Source organism: Ips typographus, linkage group LG11, assembly GCF_016097725.1.
Source record: "Ips typographus isolate SLU linkage group LG11, UJ_Ityp_2.0, whole genome shotgun sequence".
Classification (NCBI taxonomy): domain Eukaryota; kingdom Metazoa; phylum Arthropoda; class Insecta; order Coleoptera; family Curculionidae; genus Ips; species Ips typographus.
In genome coordinates this window covers 9,063,117-9,083,691 of record NC_138432.1, presented here as the reverse complement: position 1 = coordinate 9,083,691, position 20,575 = coordinate 9,063,117, and the positions used below count along the sequence as shown (strand labels likewise).

Sequence of the window (20,575 nt, the reverse complement as noted above, 5' to 3'; positions counted from 1 at the left end):
TACGCCTGTTAAATTACTTCATCATTTCGAACTTGCACAAATTGCGATTTAATTCTTTTTTGTGCTTTTTTTAAGGTTTTAAAAAAGTTGTTTTCGAGTCATATTTTGGTCATATTACAGTTGATACAACAAGAGTCAATTAACTTTTACTTACTTCATTCTTAGGGAAATGTTCTTCATCAGAAATTTCCAGCAAGTTTTCTATTAAAAATTGCGACGTTCTATAATGTTTCATTGGATTAGGAGTCCAAATACCTGTAATTAAACAAAAATTCAAGTATTTATTACGAATTGGTTAAGTAAGCAAAATTGTAATACTTTTCTAGCTAAATTGAACTCACAAAATTTTAAAACTCCTGGCCCCAATCGCTCTATTACTGTACTAAACTCTAAAAACTTTTTACATTGCTTGTAAATAAAACAAAAAAAAAACTGAATGTACCATTATAAATCTTTTCCTGGTCGCGTGATACATTGTAGCAAAATGGCATCGAGGACAATTCGCCACATGCACCCAAAGCCAATGCTCCAAATTCCGTTTTAAAATGAACACACATACAGAGAGAGAGTAATTATTCGCAGTAAATGACGTGTAAACGCAATTTCGACAGGAATTCCGCACAAGATATTGCCAATAACCCGAAACAAAAACATCAGGGGGGACTGAAGAGGAGTTTCAATGCAAACAAGCGCTATTGTTTCGGACTACGCCCACCTGTTGACGCCCCACTTGTCATACACACACAAAATCAACAATCACTGCAGGTAGTAGAATATCGGATAAAAACCGCCGACGGGCCAGTTTTACTCGTTTTGTCTTTTCGAAATGATTTTTCGTTTACCGAATCCGTTTTCAATGGGGTTGATATATTCCCGAGCTATTGTCGATGCAGCTTTTTGTAGGCAAATAACCTTTTGGTATTCAACCCGCGCCAATTCGAACAATAGACCGCTAAGTAGTTACATTCTCAACAATATACGTGACTGAATAATTTCTATTCCCAACAGTCGTGCTGAAGTAATAATCATGCGAAACCATCGGGGAGCAAATAATAACTTCCGACTCATTGTGCACATTCTTGAGTTGGTACAGAGATGAAGTGTTCGTTCCGGTGCGACACCGTAAAGCCCTTCCTCTCTCCGCTTTTACGTACGTACCGTCCTTTTCATGGAAAATATAATTCCACTTGACTGTCCTCGGTTTAATTTACTACTATTTTATCCCTATACGATCCTGGCCGGATATCAACAGAAAAGGCTCACAAATTCAATTGAAAATTCTCTCTGTTTAGTTGTTAAGAAACACCAGTTTTGACAAAAAAGCTTTTACCAATTGTGGTTATGAGAAACGTGTCTCAAAACATACAATGTCCTTTAAAGCTTTTTAAAACATGACAGAGCGTTCCAAAGCATTTTCAAATTTTTTAGCATTGACAGAACATTCTAAAACGTTTCAAAGTCTTTTCGAAAACTTTAGATCTTTGTAAAACTGTCTAGAAGTTTCCGAAACTTTCCAGAACTAGCTAAATTCCTTCTAGAACCCCGAAACCTTTCAGTGTTCTTTAGAGCCTTCTTAAACCTACTGTTTTATGAAAAAACTCAGTCGGACGTAATTCTGTAATAGACAGAGTAATTACAGTAAAGTCCTTTTGAGAATATGGACTACTCTTCTGAGTTTCTAAAACCTGTCAGAACGTTCCAAAGAATTCTCAAATATTGTAGGCTTTTCTAGTAATCACTAGAACATTCTAACAGCTTCCAGAACGTTTCAAAGTCTTCTTCAAATTTTTAGATCTTTGTAAAACTGTCTAGAAGTTTTCAAAACTTTCCAGAACAGATTTCTAGAGCTTTGTAAGACCTTCTAGAACACACTAAAACAGTTCTATATTTTCCTAGAAACTTTCAGTGTCCTTTAGATATTTTTAAAACCTATCTGAACGTTCTAAACCATTCTAGACCATTTTAGCATCAACTAGAACATTCTCAAACCTTATAAAACGTTTTAAAGTCTTTGTAAGACTTTCCAGAACAAAATAAATCTTTCTAATGCTTTGTAGGACCTTTCAGAATTCACCAAGAGAGTTCTATATTCTCTTAGAGCTTTTCAGTGTCTTTTAGAACATTATAAAACTTGTCAGAACGTTCCAAAGTCTTCTCAAACGTCTTACGTACAAATATTAATTTTTTTTTCATTAAACTAAAAATATATCTTGTTATTTAATAGTCGGCATACATAATAATTTTCAGAATTCACCTAATATGCAATTAATATACAAAAGCATTTAGTTTACTATAAGAGAAAGAAAGTGGTACAAACTTATTTATTATATATTTATAGATCAATTAAGTACCAAATCAAAATGACAGTCTGACAGTGTGGTAATAACCTACTTACCACACTTTATTAGATAATATAATACTATTACAATATGTTTGCCATCTCTAAAACTACAGGGTTGAAAGTTACTAATTTATTATGTTGTTATTGTGAGGTAAATTAACATTTTACAAACACACAAATGGTGTCATTTAGTAAATATTTTTTTGCACAGTTTATGACTTTTTTCCTTTCTCTGATAATGAAAAATGATCTAAAATAAAATATGCAATATTTTTTTCTGTGAGTGTATGATTAAACAACATTTAATTAGTATCAATATCTCAAAAACTTCAATATTAACCAACCATATACATTACACACCATATACCAATGTGGCATCTGACAGTAGCAATTTCCAAATTGCATGATCTTATAAATTAACCAATATTCCTGAAATGCCTTCTGCACCAACCATCTCAGGAATTTGGCTAGAGAAATGTTTGTTATTTTTGCGGTTCAGGTAATTTCCGCATTGCGATTAAAATGAAAACATTATGAAACTAAAAAAGTCTTTGCGGTTTTACTATCACGTGCCCGAAACTTAATTGCCTGTTTTATATACTATGCCGCAATCAGGTTATGATTTTTGTTTCGTTCAATGGATGGAAGAACTCCACATATCGACTTTCTTTATTGGTCATAGGGGAGTTTTATGAAGACTAAACTCGTCTTCCTGACAAGAAATCATAAAAATAGACTCCACGCTTTTATTGAGCCATATTTCTTGTAATGTCTTCGTGATATTAAATTGCTTTGTTGTTTTTTTTTCTCACCAGTTGCAAAGCTTTGGTTCGAACATTTTATGGTTTAGCATGTTCCGAGCAAAAAATTTTGGATTTGACAGTGGTATTGCACGACCTCGGGGGGTTATCTAAACGATATAATACGAAAATCCGTCTCCCTGACAAGAAATCATAAAAATAAGGGTTGCCCGGCCATATTTCTGTCCAAAACAGAGCCACGGTAATTTAGTTTGGCATTTACCCTGCCGACTTTCTTTGCCCTTATGTTTATTACAAGCTTTATGGCGTGCTTAAAACTACTTATGAATGGATCAAAATCAGGCGTATGCCTAAAATTTAAACCTATTTTTCTGCCCAATTAGCTCTTTACGTGACAACTTTTTTTGTGGTGTGCTAACCTTATAGGAAAATGTTCTAAAAGTAATAAATTAAAGTCTCAGTCCCCGCAGGACATACAAATATACTACAGTTTGCACTAAAAGTTTCGAACAAGCTAAAACGACCGGTTGTCATAGTTCATTACAACTTTTTGATGCAACCAGGTAAGTCCATTATTTAATTCCATCGGCGAGAGATAACTAGAAAACTACATCGTAACTGTAAATGACTTTAATCTAATTTCCGGAAGATGCTGAGAAGTTTTTAAATTATAAAGTTAAGGCTATCAATATTTTTTTGTAAAAAGTTTTTTTTTTTAGTAGATGAATGTTTGAATCATATATTGGCTAGAGGCCAGTTTACTGGTTTATAACCTGAAATAGTTTGTTGCGGTTTGAAGAAAATTTTCACAAACTATTTGAAAGTTTGTCAAAAGCACGTCCAGAAACAAAGTTTTAATGAAAACCTCAGCCATTAACCAGAATCGTTTTCCACTTGAAATTCTATTTTTGCTGGTTTTTTGGGTTAAAATTAAACTCAGAATTCATGACTTGTGATAAGTTACTTAACGCATGGTTTTATAGACGATTTAGAGACTTTAAAGCCATTACCAACAATGGAAAATTTGGTGTGCTAAACAGATACTTTCCATTCAGTTCCAGGGGCATTATGTACTTACAAAGAAAATTTGTACTAGACATTTGCGCAAGATTATCCTGATAAAGTGTGAGTCGTACTTCTGAGAGTTGTGTTAAATTGAATTTTAGTTACTGGTAAACTAAAAGAACCTGTTAAACTGACTGAAAGCTTTGTAGGTGAATCGTTGTTTATGTGGGACAGTCAGGAACAGGGTTGAAACTTTTGCTTTTATATTCGATCGGGGACTCGTTGAGTTACTGCCTTGCAAAAACTTTTTAAATTTGCCTATTGTTGCTTTAAAAGGAAAGTTTGCCCTGAATATTAATGAATGTTTATTGGCGGATTTACCCCTTTATCCAACCCGAACACTAGATGAATGCTGAATTAATGGATTTTTAATTCAAACGCGTTTAAGTTGCGTTGACAGTCGACATCGATCAAATCAAATTCCTTCCCCTCTCCCACCCGACGAATGACATGAGCAATGACCGCTAATGTAATTCGAATGCGATTTCCGTTGATAATCGTCACCCTCAATTAACATTCAGATTTGATATGAATCAACAAACCCATTTTCAAAGACCCCTCCCTCTCTCTTGGGTAGGAAATTAAATGTATAAATCTAACTAAAACTGAAATTGAACAAATCGCTTTAACGTATACATATACATATGTAATCGATTGCAATTCGGGCAATTTGATTCGGAGTTCTCGCTTAAATTGTTTTCAAATATATTTCGCATCGTGGGGCAACTGCATTTTCCAGCGTTAACGTTAAATTTGTCGAGACTTAATTTCCCGGAACGTAGAAATATTCGACTGCAACATTATCAAAAGCTGCGGTTTAGTTACATGGAATATTAGTCGATAAATGGAGTTTAACATCCAGACTCGATTTATTATGTCTCCAAACTAGTTGTCGGCACTTTTCTTTAGATTAATCGAAACTAGGAACGTTCGTCAATATTTAAATTGGAAATTTAAATTTTAATCAACACATTCCTGATTTTGAAAAGGGGAGTTCGATTCCAATTTAGACTACGAGTTTATTTGTCAGAAAACCGTAAAATTACTCTAAGCATGTTCAGTGACATCAGTATAGTTTTGATTGTTGAAAGTCCAATTAATATAACTTTTGTTACAAGGTTTTGTTTACAAGGGCACATTAAAGAGTATATTTATGCTAAAGGGTCTCATATTAGGTGAAATAAGGGATGATTTTGAATGTTTAAATACCTCTAGAATGTTGGTCTTTACATTACGTAAATTAAGGTCAAGATAAGCACTTTGAGATTTTTTATTTTTAAAAACATTAAAAAAGTGGGTATCTAATAGATGTACAGGGTTGGTTCGTTTATTTAGACTTTATTTTTGCAGATACACCAAAAATTGTTAATACAAAAGTTATAGGGCTTCTCCTAAATCACCAGAAAATATTAATGAATAAAACAATAAACCATGACAAAAATTCAAAGTTCATCAATTTTTAATGGGACACCCTGTATATTTTCTGATAAGAGTTAATAGTTTTTCTTCTTATTCTAAAAATATGTAATAAGTTGAGATTTCTTCAGTTTTCACTTATTGGCATTAAAAATTTTTTAAATTACAGGTTGGTGTTATGAATTAATTTCAGTCTGCAGAGGAAATTTGACGTCACGATGACGTAGTTTAACAAAAAAATATATTGAACCACTGTCAAATTACGTCATCGTGACGTTCGGTCCCTTAATGACGGAAAATGTCAACTTTATATATACTGTAAATTACTTTTAAACAGAAAAGTTAAAAGCACGTCATGTGATTGTGGCAATTTTAATTTGCAATTGGCAACACTGTTAAGTTAAATTGACATCTGTCAATAACAGTCACGTGACCCAGAAAACGTAGTCTTTAACTTGGAAAAGACTTTAAATTACAGACAAACAGTTGGGAAAGCTGAAATTGTAAAAGCACGTCACGTAATTGTGACAATTTAAATTTGCAGGTGGCAACACTGTTAAGTTAAATTGACATCTGTCACTTACAGTCACGTGACTCGGAAAACGTCGTTTTTAAATTTGAAAAGATTTTAAATTATATTTAAAGAGTTGGAAAAGCTGGTATTGTAAACGCACGTTCACTGATCGTGTAAATTTAAATTTGGAGCTTGCAACACTGTCAAGTTAAATTGACATCTGTCAATAACAGTCACGTGACCCAGAAAACGTAGTCTTTAATTTTCAAAAGACTTTAAATTACATTTAAACAGTTGGAAAAGCTGAAATTTGTAAAAGCACGTCTTCCGAACGTGAAAATTTAAATTTGCAGCTTTGAACACTGTCAAGTTAAGTTGACATCTGTCAACAACAGTCATGTGGCCCAGAAAACGCCATCTTTAGCTTTGAAATTATCTTAAATTGCAGTTGAGAAAGCTAAAATTGTAAAAGCACGTCACGTGATTGTGACAATTTAAATTTGCAGCTGGGAACACTGTCAAGTTAAATCGACATCTGACACTTACAGTCACGTGACTCGGAAAACGTCGTTTTTAAATTTGAAAAGACTGTAAATTACATTTAAACAGTTGGAAAAGCTGATATTGTAAAAACACGTTCACTGATCGTAAAAATTTAAATTTACAGCTTGCAACACTGTCAAGTTAAATTGACATCTGTCAGTAACAGTCACGTGTCCCGGAAAACGTAGTCTTTAACTTAGAAAAGACTTTAAATTACAGTCAAACAGTTGGGAAAGCTGAAATTGTAAAAGCACGTCTTCCGAACGTGAAAATTTAAATTTGCAGCTGGGAACACTGTCAAGTTAAGTTGACATCTGTCAAAAACAGCCACGTGACCTGGAAAACGTCGTCTTTAAATTTGAAAAGACTTTAAACTACAGTCAAACAGTTGGGAAAGCTGAAACTGTAAAAGCACGTCTTCCGAACGTGAAAATTTAAATTTGCAGCTGGGAACACTGTCAAGTTAAGTTGACATCTGTCAAAAACAGCCACGTGACCTGGAAAACGTCGTCTTTAAATTTGAAAAGACTTTAAACTACAGTCAAACAGTTGGGAAAGCTGAAACTGTAAAAGCACGTCCTCTGATCGTGAAAATTTAAATTTACAGCTTGCAACACTGTCAAGTTAAATTGACATCTGTCAGTAACAGTCACGTGACCCGGAAAACGTCGTCTTTAACTTTGAAAAGACTTTAAATTACAGTCAAACAGTTGGGAAAGCTGAAACTGTAAAAGCACGTCTTCCAAACGTGAAAATTTAAATTTGCAGCTGGGAACACTGTCAAGTTAAGTTGCCATCTGTCAAAAACAGTCATGTAGCCCAGAAAACGCCATCTTTAGCTTTGAAAATACCTTAAATTGCAGTTGAGAAAGCTAAAATTGTAAAAGCACGTCACGTGATTGTGACAATTTAAATTTGCAGCTGGGAACACTGTCAAGTTAAATTGAAATCTGTCAGTAACAGTCACGTGACCAGGAAAACGTCGTCTTTAACTTTGAAAAGTCTTTAAATTACAGTCAAACAGTTGGGAAAGCTGGTATTGTAAAAGCACGTCATGTAATAGTGACCATTTAAATTTGCAGGTGGCAACACTGTAAAGTTACATTAACACCTGTCAACAAGAGTCATGTGACCTATAAAATGTGGTTTTTAACCTTGAAATCAATCAACTCATCAGAAAATATACAGGGTGTTCCATAAACTTTGTATTTTTAAAAACCTTTCTTCTAGTCTATTATTTTATTCAATTAACAGAAAATGTTTTTTGCAAAAAAAGTCACAAGCAGTCTAAATATACGAACCAACCCTGTTCAACTGGCAGCTCTATTAACAATTCAACAATTAACATATTTTCTCTTTGCAACCATTTACATTTATTCAAAAATTACTTTCAGCTTGAACCAACTTTAATTTGAAACTAATTGATCTAATCAAACAGTAAATTAACAAACTTAATACAGTTATTTTCCAGTTGCTGCTAAAACAAACTGAAAGTTTGTTCACCTTCCGCCCACATTTATAAGATCATGATATCGAGTTGCGACTTAGAGAAACTTATACTGTTTCGGAATATCGTATTCTGAAGCTTTTAAAGCGCACACAACGGAAGAGGATTTCCGAGAAAGCATATTTAATGCTATCTAAAATTACATGTTGCAATTTAATGTAGTTATCGATCATTAACAGGAACGGGAAAAATAAAGTCGTATTGACGTAGGTTTGTCATTTAACCCGCTGAACACACAACAAACAGATTTATCAGCGATTCATCACGGCGAAACGTAAATATGGCTCGTGGCAATGTCAATATTACTAAGGATGTCTTAACAAACAAACAATAATTTCAGCAAAATGGAAAGACGTATTGTTTTTCTTGTAATTGAGTTCTCGTTCAGAAATAAATTAAATTCGGGAGGGCTAAAATACTTTCGTCGGCTTCCCTCGTGTAGTCGTTTTGAGTTATTTATTTTGTATAAAATTACTTTGGGGTTTGTCAGATTTCACGAGTAAATCCACTCAATCACGACAGGCCCCGTTAGCCAGTTCTTCTGATTTCTTTCATGTTTCTCATTTCCTGGCCGGTAGTGCATTTCTCGGAAATTGCGCCACAATTACGACAAACTGCGAGAAAATAATATGTTATTGGTTTTCGCATTGAAAGGCCTTGTCATTCGGCTTTAAAGTTTTAATAAAATGTTAAAAAGTTTTTGGCAGACACATAACTTTCCAGGGAGTATGTACTTGAACAGTTTTGATATGTTAAAATTTATGTTGTAAACACTATAGAACAAAAACCATTGGTTCTTGTACAAAACTTGCCATTAAAGCGGAAACTAGAAAAACAGATTCCGAGAGGGAATTCCTAGATAAACTGACGGTTTCAGAGACAAGTTGTTGTAATTTTTGACTATGATTAATCGAGACTTAAGACCGCGCATTCTCTTGCGTAATTCCTCCCGGAGAGGAAAAAACACCACGATAAAGTAAAAGCTGCCCGATTGTCGACTTTGACAAATTGGGAGGCGAAAAAAGAGCCCCTGTGTGTATGGGGCGTTGTTTTTACCGCGATAAATCGGAAGGCTTATTAGCCCCAACTTCCAATCTATTTCCCCCTGTACAAATATATTTCATTTTACGAAGGCACTGGACCGATGCAAAGTTTCACTTACCTTTTAGAGCTCATTCGGGCGTGATTTAGCTAATAAACATTACCACAACGGCAATCAATAAAAAAAAAGGAAAAAAGTGCGAAAGGTTCGAAAAGGGCTAATGTACCATTGAATAGAATCAAAGCGCCTGCGGTCATTCAGTAGGGTTAAGGGCACTTCTACATAATGAAACGTTCGGCGACTCCATTATGGTCCCTGAAGCCTCATAATTTTCCCAAAATTGGGTCAAAAATGGCTTTGTATTTGACACGCAAGCTTAAAGTGTTTTTTCTTTCTAAATAAACTAAAAATAAAACCTTGACTTTCAGAAAAAAAACAAGAATTTTCAATAAAACCTTTACCAAACAATAACACAATTAATAAAGTCTCGACAAGCTATAAAAATCGTAAGTTTTTTTGTTGTTTATGTTTTTACTTATTAATAAACTACCAGCAAAGCCTGAAAACCTTAAGTCTACTTTATAAGAAGACAATATTGAGTTTCGGATTAAACTGTAAAATGATTTATCTTCATTATTTTACTCGGAAAGCATTTTTTAATATTATATGACTTAAGGTCAAAATTTAAATTCCAGGGAAAATTAATTCAGGACGAACCGTTTACACTGCTTTCTTCCAGGAACGTATTAACTCAACTTGATCGTAATAGTGGCAAAGGTAAATAAATTACAGTAACTCTCAGCTATTGGTAACTTTGACAAAAGTAACTGGTTTCTGTTTATTTATGCTCGCCTATGTTGGCCGTTTAACAAAGCTGAAAGCTGAAACCGATTCGAAAAGCCAAATTCCAACAAACTTCTTAACTGAAACGTAATATTTGAAATGGAGCTTTCTGTGGTAATTTCTGTTTGATGAATATAATTAAAAAGTTATTTAAGCCTTTGACCAGCTGAAATTGTACCCTTAGTTTTTCTTGAACTGATCTCAGGTTTTACTTGTTTTGGTTTTGCTTATTTTACTGCTGAAACGTGTTATTACCATGCGCATTTTTGTTTCAAAGAATTTAGAATAACCAAAGCTTTAACTTTCTACTCGTACAACTAATAACAAAATGTATAGGCAACATTGACATAATTAATTACAGTTTCGAGTTTCCTGAACGTCTAATGTGTAAACAATAGCTCGAAGCATCGATCCCATAAAAGTTTTCAAATATAATTTTCTGAAACAACGTCCTCAACTCGCAACTCGATATTATAATGTCATGAACAGAAAGGTGAACCAATTTCCCACGTCACAACTAGCATAATAATTATTACTTTGGAAAGTAGAAAAAAACGTTCCAAAAATTACCTAGGGAACACAATTTATTCAACTGTATTCAAACTTCAAATAATGTTACCAAAATAAACTACACCAGCTAGCAAAGTTGTTTCCCAGCCACAAACTCATCAACTTTTATTAAATTCCTTGGAAGAAGTCTGACTTTAACTGGCAGATGTAATTCAGCAAAAGCTCACTGTATGTTTGTATTTATTGTACAGAGGAAAATGTTATTCCAGAAAAATGTTGCTTAAAATTTACTTAAATATCTTTGGTGCGATTCGTTCCTCTAATTCTTTTATTCCATCAAACATTTCCTCCATTCCCATCATTTGAATTTGGTTGACTGAACAACATGCACCACTGATTTTATCAGTACATTGCTCCAGGCATGTAAAAACGTGGTCATTTTTATTTTAAGGCCTGGGTTATATTTATACGGACAAACACGAACCCTTAATGTAGGAATCTCCCCACATTTTCGAGTTATAGGATATATTTAGTTACATGTGAACACAATTGTCCGTGTTTCGTTTTCAGGAAATGTTGTTACGTGACTCGAAAGGTGGTCAAGTTTCATAGAGTTTCAACAGTTTAGTGATAAATTCAATTATGTTTTAGATAGTGATGGGTAAATTACCAGTAATATACTGTTTTCTGGCAGTTCGAATTTTGATACCACTTTTTTTCTTGACTGTACAAAATTTTGTAGTCTGAAATTTAATGAGGATTTTAAAAATGTGCTTGAATCAGTTATTTTCTCACTCCAAGTGGGTTTTACAGGCGATTTTGTTCTTTCCAACTGTGTTTCTGGCAGTTCAAACTTTGACATCACTTTTCTCCATGACTGTACCAAATTTTCTAGTGTTTTTTAAGGCTATGGGATAGGAAATTTAATGAGGATTCCAAAAATGTGCTTAAAATAGTAATTTTCTGACTCCAAGTGGGTTTTACAGGCGATTTTCTGCCTGATTGTCCTTTCAAACTGTGTTTCTGGCAGTTCAAACTTGGATATCGCTTTTATCCCTGACTGTATCAAATTTCGTATTGTTTTTTCAGTTTATTGAATAGGAAATTTAATTAGGATTTCAAAAATGTACTTTAAACAGTCATTTTCTCACTCCAAGTGGGTTTTACAGGCGATTTTATCTCTGACTGTCTTTTCAAACTGTGTTTCTGGTAGTTCAAATTTTGACACCACCATTCTCTCTGACTGTACTAAATTTGTTAGTGTTTTTTTTTAGGTTATTGGATAGGAAATTTAATGAGGTTTCCAAAAATATGCTTAAAACAGTCATTTTCTCACTCCAAGTGGGTTTTACAGGCGATTTTGTCCCTGATTGTCCTTTCAAACTGTGTTTATGGCAGTTCAAACTTGGATATCGCTTTTCTCCCTGACTGTATCAAATTTCGTATTGTTTTTTCAGGTTATTAAATAGGAAATTGAATGAGGATTTCAAAAATGTGCTTAAACCAGTCATTTTCTCACTCCAAGTGGGTTTTACAGGCAATTTTGTTCCTGACTGTCCTTTCAAACTGTGTTTCTGGCAGTTCAAATTTTGACACCACCTTTCTCTCTGACTGCACTAAATTTGTTAGTGTTTTTTTTAGGTTATTGGATAGGAAATTTAATGAGGATTCCAAAAATGTGCTTAAAACAGTCATTTTCTCACTCTAAGTGGGTTTTACAGGCGATTTTGTCCCTAATTGTCCTTTCAAACTGTATTTCTGGCAGTTCAAATTTTGACACCACCTTTCTCTCTGACTGCACTACATTTGTTAGTGTTTTTTTTAGGTTATTGGATAGGAAATTTAATGAGGATTCCAAAAATGTGCTTAAAACAGCCCTTTTCTCACTCCAAGTGGGTTTTACAGGCGATTTTGTCCCTGACTGTCCTTTCAAACTGTGTTAGTTCAAATTTTGAGACCACCTTTCTCTCTGACTGCACTAAATTTTGTAGTGTTTTTTTAGGTTATTGGATGGAAATTTAAAGAATTCCAAAAATGTGCTTAAAACAGTGGGTTGGACAAGCAATATTTTCCCTGACTATCAAACTGTCAAACTGCGCTCAAAAGTTGCAAAAATCAAGGTTTAAAAAAGTTTTCTTGTAGTCTTCGATACAAAACGTGTTTCCGAAATTTATGACAGTTATTTTGACAGCGGTCACGTGACTGACTAGCTAAAAAAACCACCTGATAATGAAAAATTGTCAAAATTTGCCTAGAATGTGCAAGAATTACAGTTTAACACAGTTTTCGAAACAAGACGTGTTTCTGAGATTTACTACAGTTATTGACAATTGTTTATAAAGAAAGCTGACAAAATGCTATTTTATAGAAAAGGCTACTTTTTCATAAAAATTTTATAAGATTGTTACTCATTTAGTACAAGAATCACTTTGTCAGATAAGTTTTATTTTATTTATTGTTGTTAAACCAAAGTGTTTTAAATAACAAAGTCTTTATTTTTCAGGATTTTATTTTGACAATATTGACCGAAAATTACTTTAATGAAATGAATGACAGCCATAACAGTTTACTGATAAAATTGGTATGTCACAGTAAAAGTTACTTTTCCAATTTTACTTTACCTTACCGGTAAATTTACGCCCTATCACTAATTTTAGACATTGAATGGTGACAATGAGGTATTAGTAGAAATTGATATCTTACAAAGAAAAAAATGAACAGAACTTTAATTTTTCTGAAAGTAGGTGTTAAAGAAAAAAAGCGTGCCTTAGAAGACGTTGATGTCAAAAAAATCCCCCTAAAAGCAGAAGAAATATCACGCTTTTTATATGATAAAACAAGATTTCACGCCAGGGGGGGCTTTAATGATTAAATAAATGTTCTTTCTCGACCACGAGGAAGCCTAATGCACTATTCAATAGACTCCCTGGCTTCCCGGTCAGTTTGTCAGATCTAAAGGCTATTTTATCACCTCGATGTAATATATTATGTTACACGCCTTCGGAGATATCGATCTGTTTCTCCAGTTTCGTGAAAATAATGTAAACCACTTTTAAAGTTATTAAGATTAATTTCGTAATTATCAAGTCGTTTGTGCAGCCCTTAATGAGTCCGGAAAGCTCTCCTAACTGCCAACAGTACTTAATTATCATTTGAAACTCGTCTAATTATATTTCGAGTTATAGGAAGAACTTACACGATTATGCTTTTAAGCCTGCTTATCTGCATCGTGCTCGCCTAAGTGTGTTCAAAGTGTGCATTGTATTAATACTACTACAATTAAGGGTGCAGTTTCTACTCGATTGATTAAATTGCCTTTTTCGAGTAAACAGACACACAAAGTGAAATTTTTAACTGATGGAAGCCGGTCTTGAGAAAATTATATAAACCGCTAAACCGCACACACAAAGCAGCTCATAAAGAAATAGTACCAGTAAAAGGCCATAAAATGACTTCGCTTATCCTGAACAAAACTGTTCGGGAGATACCCTAAAGATATTCCCGCTAGTCTATATAAAATATTATCCTTTTTATATGGTAAAACAAGATTTGAGGCCTCGACTGCTTTAATGTTCGAAAGAATGTTGGCTTCCAGCTGCGGAAAAGAATAATGCTCTATTCAATGGAGTTCCGGCGCAATGAGCATTTTCTAAAGCTAGAGGCCACTTTAATGTAATAAAATATTTCGATCGTTTCTGTCGACGTCAATTCCCTGTTTTATGATGTTTCTTGAAACTTTCAATAGGAACTACTGCTACTACTAAATGGTAATTTATTGTGGAAAAATCAGTTCAGTTGCCTGTTCGTACAATATGAGAAAACAAAAAAGTCAGACATGTAAGATATCGCCTGAGATTATTATATGGAGCCATTTAGATGGAATTATTAATACTCGGCATAAAAGTGGTTAATAAAATAAGAATGTATTAGTTTTCCACGCAATATCGTGCTTTCTATATTGCATTAATTATCCAACTAGAATATTATTAAAGAAATACAGTTGATAACATATAATTCAATGAAATTATATCATTTAAGGGTTGGCAACACTGATTTGACGTTGTAAAGAACAAAAAAGAGCATTACTACAAAATGAGTTAAAAATGGCCTCTCTAGCTCGTCATGTTACCGAGATATTCAATTTCAAAAAGTACTTAAAAAACACCTCTATTCAATATTTTTGAAAATTACAGTTTTTTTTCTGCTTATTTCAAATAATTTAAGGTTCTGGTATAAATATGGCTTTTGCTTTGCATTGGAACCCTTAGATCCTTCACCTTTATAAAAAATTGGCAAAATTGCACTTTTGACAAAAATTGCATTTTTATACTTTTTGAAAAATCGTAGCTCTTTCATTTAAGTTTGCAAGAACTTCGCTCCAACGCCATTCGATAAAGCATCAAAAATTCTACAAAATAAGATGGCCTCTCTAGCTCATCATGTTACCAAGACATTGAATTTCAAAAAATTCTTATGGAGCAAATTAAAGCTTTGCAAAAATTACTCTTTTTGCCAATTGAATCATTTTATCGAAATATTTTGATTATATGATTCTTAATCTCCCATCAATACTTGGTATTTCAATTATCTACCAAATTGGTTTATTTGCATAATTGAAGTAACTATGATACACATTGTTTTATTTACAGCACTTTAAAAAAAAAACTAAATGGAAAAACAATAATTAATATTCCCGTGTAGTTTGTAGTTTGCACAAAACAGAAATAACAATCAAAAATTGCTAAACGGTTCGTGGCATATATTTCAATAAGTTAATTAAGCAAAAAAAAAATTGCGACTGTCGATTCCTATAAATCAAGCATTCGGGTCAGACAACGTAAAATATCGTTGTTTTTTTAGTCGTTCTCCCCCTTGATTAAGTTTACAAATAGACGGGAAATGGAAAGGTCATTTGCATGGATGAGTAGATTAAGTTATACATCTCTGTCGAGACTATTAGCTGAATGGGACCGGGTTAGCAGTTTAAAACGATCTGACTCGGCATTTAACAACATTTCGTGCCATTTCTCTAGGGAGGCTTTTTTATTGGCACATGGAAAAAATTGATCCGGTGTCGAGACAATGAAATTTTGTTTGGTGCATAAAATGGCGATAAACTCAAAAACAAGATGCGACACCGCTGTAACGATAATAAAGGAATCTCGTTGTTTTGAAGCGACATTGCACATTTCCATTCAACTGTGAAACTCTAAATAGATATAAATATGTAAAGCGTATAATCTGCGACCGCTAAACCTGGTATATATTTCAGCCAGTAAATTTTACCGTCACGAAATTATTCCGTTAATCTTAACAGGACGTGGATTTAGAGTGCTTTTAGGTTAAAACTTCTGGTTTTGCGTTGATAACGTTGTCCGGAAAATTGCGTTATTTTAGTTAATCATTTTTTTTGCGCTCGTTTTTACTCTTCATACCTTTTGCGTCTATCATCAAATAGTCTCTTTTTTTATTTCAGTCACCACATAATTTTTTAATTTCATCTCTAATAATTGTTAAAAATGCATAATTTTTTGTGTTTTCTTCATAAGTCAAATTTGTGTTTTTTTTCCTTTCGTTTCAAATTTTATACATTATCAACTCCATTTTTAATCTTAAAAAGGTCACGTGACTTCCGGATCAGTTTGACGGTAAAAAAAAAACAATCACGTGACCTTTAAAATTAAATTTGATGATTGAAAATAGTCACGCTAACATTTGCACCTAAAAAGAGTCATGTGACTTGTCTCAACGTAAAAACTGTCACGTGACGTTATTTTTATCTTAAATATAGTCACGTGAGTCAGTGTATCAGTTTTAAACTAAAAAACGGTCACGTTACCCTCCAGAATTACGTTTCGACATTAAAAAAAATTACGAGACTTTTAAAAATAAATTTTATGATTGAATATCATCTCGTGCCTATTTTCAATGTAAAAACAGTCACGTGGTTTAAACAAATATCAGTTTATACTTCTTAGAAATGGTCACGTGACCTTTCAAATACGATTTTGCCATTTAACACAGTTACATGACCTTCAGGATCCTGTTTTGACATTAAAAAAGTGTCAAGTGAGTTTCAAAATTAAATTTGATGATTGAAAATAGTCACCCAAACACTTGCACCTTACATTTACCCTAACAACTGTCACGTGACGTTAAGGACGATATTTTCATCTTAAAAATAGTCACGTGAGTGAGTGTGTCAGTTTAAAACTAAAAAACGGTCACTTTACCCTCCAGAATTCCGTTTCGACTTTAAAAAAAATTACGTGATTTTTAAAAATAAATTTCTTCTCTTCTCTGCGTCTTGTGTCTATTTTCAATGTGAAAACTGTCACGTGGTTTAAAAAAATATCAGTTTATACTTAGAAATGGTCACGTGACCTTTCAAAAACGATTTTGCCATTTAACACAGTTACTTCAGGATCCTGTTTTGAAATTTAGAAAGTCTCACGTGACTTTTAAAATTAAAATTGATTATTGAACTTTTCACGTGTCTATTCAAATAATATTTTGACATTTAAAACAGTCACGTGACCTTTAGGATTCCATTTTGACGTATAAAAAGTTTTACGTGACCTTCAACATTAAATTAAGGGCCTCCTTAGGGAGTTACAAGGCAAAAAGTGACAGGATTCACCAAACTGCTTTTTTAAACTAACTACATTTTGACTAAGCGTAGCTCCGTTACTTGAGGTGATACAAAAAAATGTAAATAAGAAAATTTGTAGAAAATTTCATTTTCTACAAGAATATATTAAGTTGTTTTTGCATTTAAGGGTCTCCTTAAAAAGTTAGAAGGCAAAGAGTGACAGGGTGCACTAAACTGATTATTTGGCATATAAATCGAAGAAAATGCTTATTTCATTTTCGTATTCGCCTGTTTTTTGATGATTTATATTAAATTTGTGTGTGTTTCTCCACTTTACACCCCTTTCAACCACCACCCTTCTAAATCCGGGTTTCTTCTCAGCTCAGTACAAAAATGTTAATTTATGTATCATATTCAAAATTATTATTCCATATAATAATTGTTCTTTTATTATTAATATTAGTAACAAGTAGATTAGAGGTAATTTATTACATCAATAACCCATTTATAGTAATTAAGTTTGTAAGTTTTAATCAAGTTTAATTTTTGTACTTAATATTTTTAATGTATAAAAGAACAATATTGTTAAATTCAATATTATTAAAAATTTATTTTTTAGTAGAAAAAATGATGTTTTTATCACGTGCGGAAAGTGTCTTCCCCGCACTCGATTGATGTCAATGTCAATTGAATTTAAGTCAGCGTGTGGGAAAGTATCACTTTCCGCACTTGTTAGGTAAATAACTATTTCATGCTGTATAATTTTGTATGTTTTTATAAAAAAAAGGAATCTACACAACAAAATAATAATAAAGTACAATTTGGCAATAACTCCAGTAATATTCCTTTTCGTTAATTAAATTTTGAGTTTCCTCAATAATAAACCAACGCATATGCACTCTGGCACTGTCTCCAGAATTCCTTGGGGAAAACTATTCTAGCAGCGCTCGTATTGTCTTTCAGTACATAGTTTTAAAGAAAGCGTTTCTTTTTACGTGCAGGATGTTACCAAAAGAGACTGCCATATTGCAGGCAAGCAAGTTTTGCCATAAATTAATTTGTGCGAACTACCCTTAGTGTGGTGTAGTAATCAAGAAAGAGGATGGCAGTTTGCAATGCTCCTAAATAAAAAATGTTGTAAATGTGTCTCCTTCTCTCCAGTTTGTTTAATTTAATGCCATTAACATGGCATGTAGACGAATTGATGTAATTGTTTCACAATCAACTGGTAAGAGATAAATTAAATCTTTTTTGTCCAGAGGAAAAACCTTTGACGTTAACCCTTGATTTGCCTCGTCAAGTTTTAATTCAATTTACGAGAATATCAAGGGAGGAACGCCTCAACCTCAGAAGAAAAGTAATTAAATTTGAATTAAGTTTAATCTGTTACGACACACCTTGCATCCGCGCACAAAGTGGATTAAGTTGTGACGGTTTAGTAAAGCCAAATGTCTGGATGCTGTGAAGCTGATAATAGCTCAATTATTAATATACAGTTGATAGCAAATTATTGCACATGATGTTTGCCAAGTTGATTGCCTCAAATTATTAGTAAACTGCTCAGATTTTAATATTAAGTCAATTTTAGAGTCAGATTTATGAAGTGTATGATCAACAGGCAACTTTTATCAAAAGTACACCTGGCATACCAAAAAATCTCCTCTGAAAGAGTTTCCGTTATTCGTTTTCAATCGCTTCCGCTTATAGTCAAGTAAATTCGACGTGTTCCTGACTGAAATTCTTCACATCTACAAAAGATGTTTGAAACGAATTTCAAGGCTGAATGATTTTGAAATCTACCGCACCGTATTAAATTCGAATATCGCATTTTGTGATAAACTCTCCGTACACAAGGCCCAAATCGATGGCAAACTGGGGGGCCCTCCGTAACGATAGAGCGACGAGCTTTAACAACAAATCCAGTTACCCTAACTTATACAATATGGCAAGACGGTGAATCTAAAACGAGCATTAAACTTTATATTACAGTATATTACTAAAGGTGAGTTTGCATTCATGGGTAGCATAAAGCTCATCCGGGTGTGTGGGAAAATTCCAGACGTTTTCCGCTTGGCAGTAAATCGATTTGGTCGCCCAAACTACATATAACAATATCTTTTGATGTTCTCTATTTGCCAGTCGAAGTGAAATATATGATTTAGCAGGCGGAACGATTGCCGCAAATTTTTCAAGAGAATTTCGCCATTAAGTATACTGACCCGTAGGAAATTTGGCTATTTATTTCAAAGCCTTTATGTGAAATAAGGTTCAAACCGGTGAAAGTGGTTCGCTCAATTTACCGGAAAACGAAATAAACGAAATTTAAACCTAGGTCAAGTAAACCGCAGCCTTTTGAATAATTTAACGAATTTTGCGGCTGAAAAACACAGCAACAATGTTGCGGCTCTGCGGTTGAAAAATGATGAGACTGGATTAATCAAAATACGGCCAGATCCAGGAAAAAGCCCGCAGAACCTCGGCACCGGGAAAGAACTATTTCCTAAATACATTTACTTATGTTGTAAAAAAAAAACTTTTACGGTCCGTTGCATTTTTAAGCAGGCGAACCCTAAAAGGTTTTACTGCTAGAGTGTGGCTGAATTTAGATTAGTTGATGGAACTCGAGCACACAAAATTGTTCTCAGAGTTGGTTCAGCCATTTAGAAACCATGCATCGGATATACGATATGCTGCAAGTTCGATTTTACGACCGCATCTAAGGATAACTTTCTAAATATCGAGTTTAGTTAAAACGTCTATGTAAATCTGGTCACTTTACCGCACCCATTTTGTTGATGTAGGATAGTGTATTAATATAAGTTTTGTAAAAAGCATTTTACTTGCAACTTTTCGGGAATTCCATGAGTAACCCCATAACTTTTAGCTCTACATGTTAATCTTATGGAACACAACACATGTCATATCATGTGTATATACATACATTTTTCTACTCCTACAGGGATAATGGTTCCTTAACAGTTTAGAGAACTGACAAGAAATCCTAACTTTCCGCAACTGTGGTATATGAATTAGACCAATCACAGACATCTTCTGCGTGAGATATGAAATAGTCCAATTACTGCTAATCTTGAACGTAAACAAAATAATCTTTCTGATTGCCATCCTAATCAAAACATTGCATTTTGAATTATGTTTTGGGGCAATGAAAAAGCCTTTCAAGATTCAGTTTATGTTCAATTCTAATTTAAAAGCATCTGCTTTATTAAATGAGAAAGAAAATGATACAAACTTACAATTTACAATGGATCAAATACAATATGTAAACACGAAAACGTTTCAAACGTTAGTCGTAAAAAATTAACCTGTAAAACTCTGGCGAATTGTCCATATCGCCCTCGTCCGATTGAATTTACGTCCTTGTGCGATAGGGACCTCTTATTCACCCTTGTTGTACAATATACTATAGTAATTTACGTTACA

At 33.5% G+C, this 20,575-nt stretch overlaps 1 protein-coding gene across 3 annotated transcripts in view; it reads right to left on the bottom strand.

Moving 5' to 3' along the window:
* The window catches only part of LOC145735418 (uncharacterized), a 67,713-nt gene that overhangs the window by 31,433 nt on the left and 15,705 nt on the right, over positions 1-20,575 (bottom strand). For 2 of the 3 annotated variants that reach the window (XM_081989317.1, XM_081989318.1), the window contains exon 2: positions 155-255. The exons of the other annotated variant lie outside the window; for it this stretch is intronic. The gene's annotated coding sequence lies outside the window, so the exon portion shown is untranslated. The remainder of the gene's footprint in view (positions 1-154; positions 256-20,575) is intronic. 3 annotated transcript variants of the gene reach the window in all.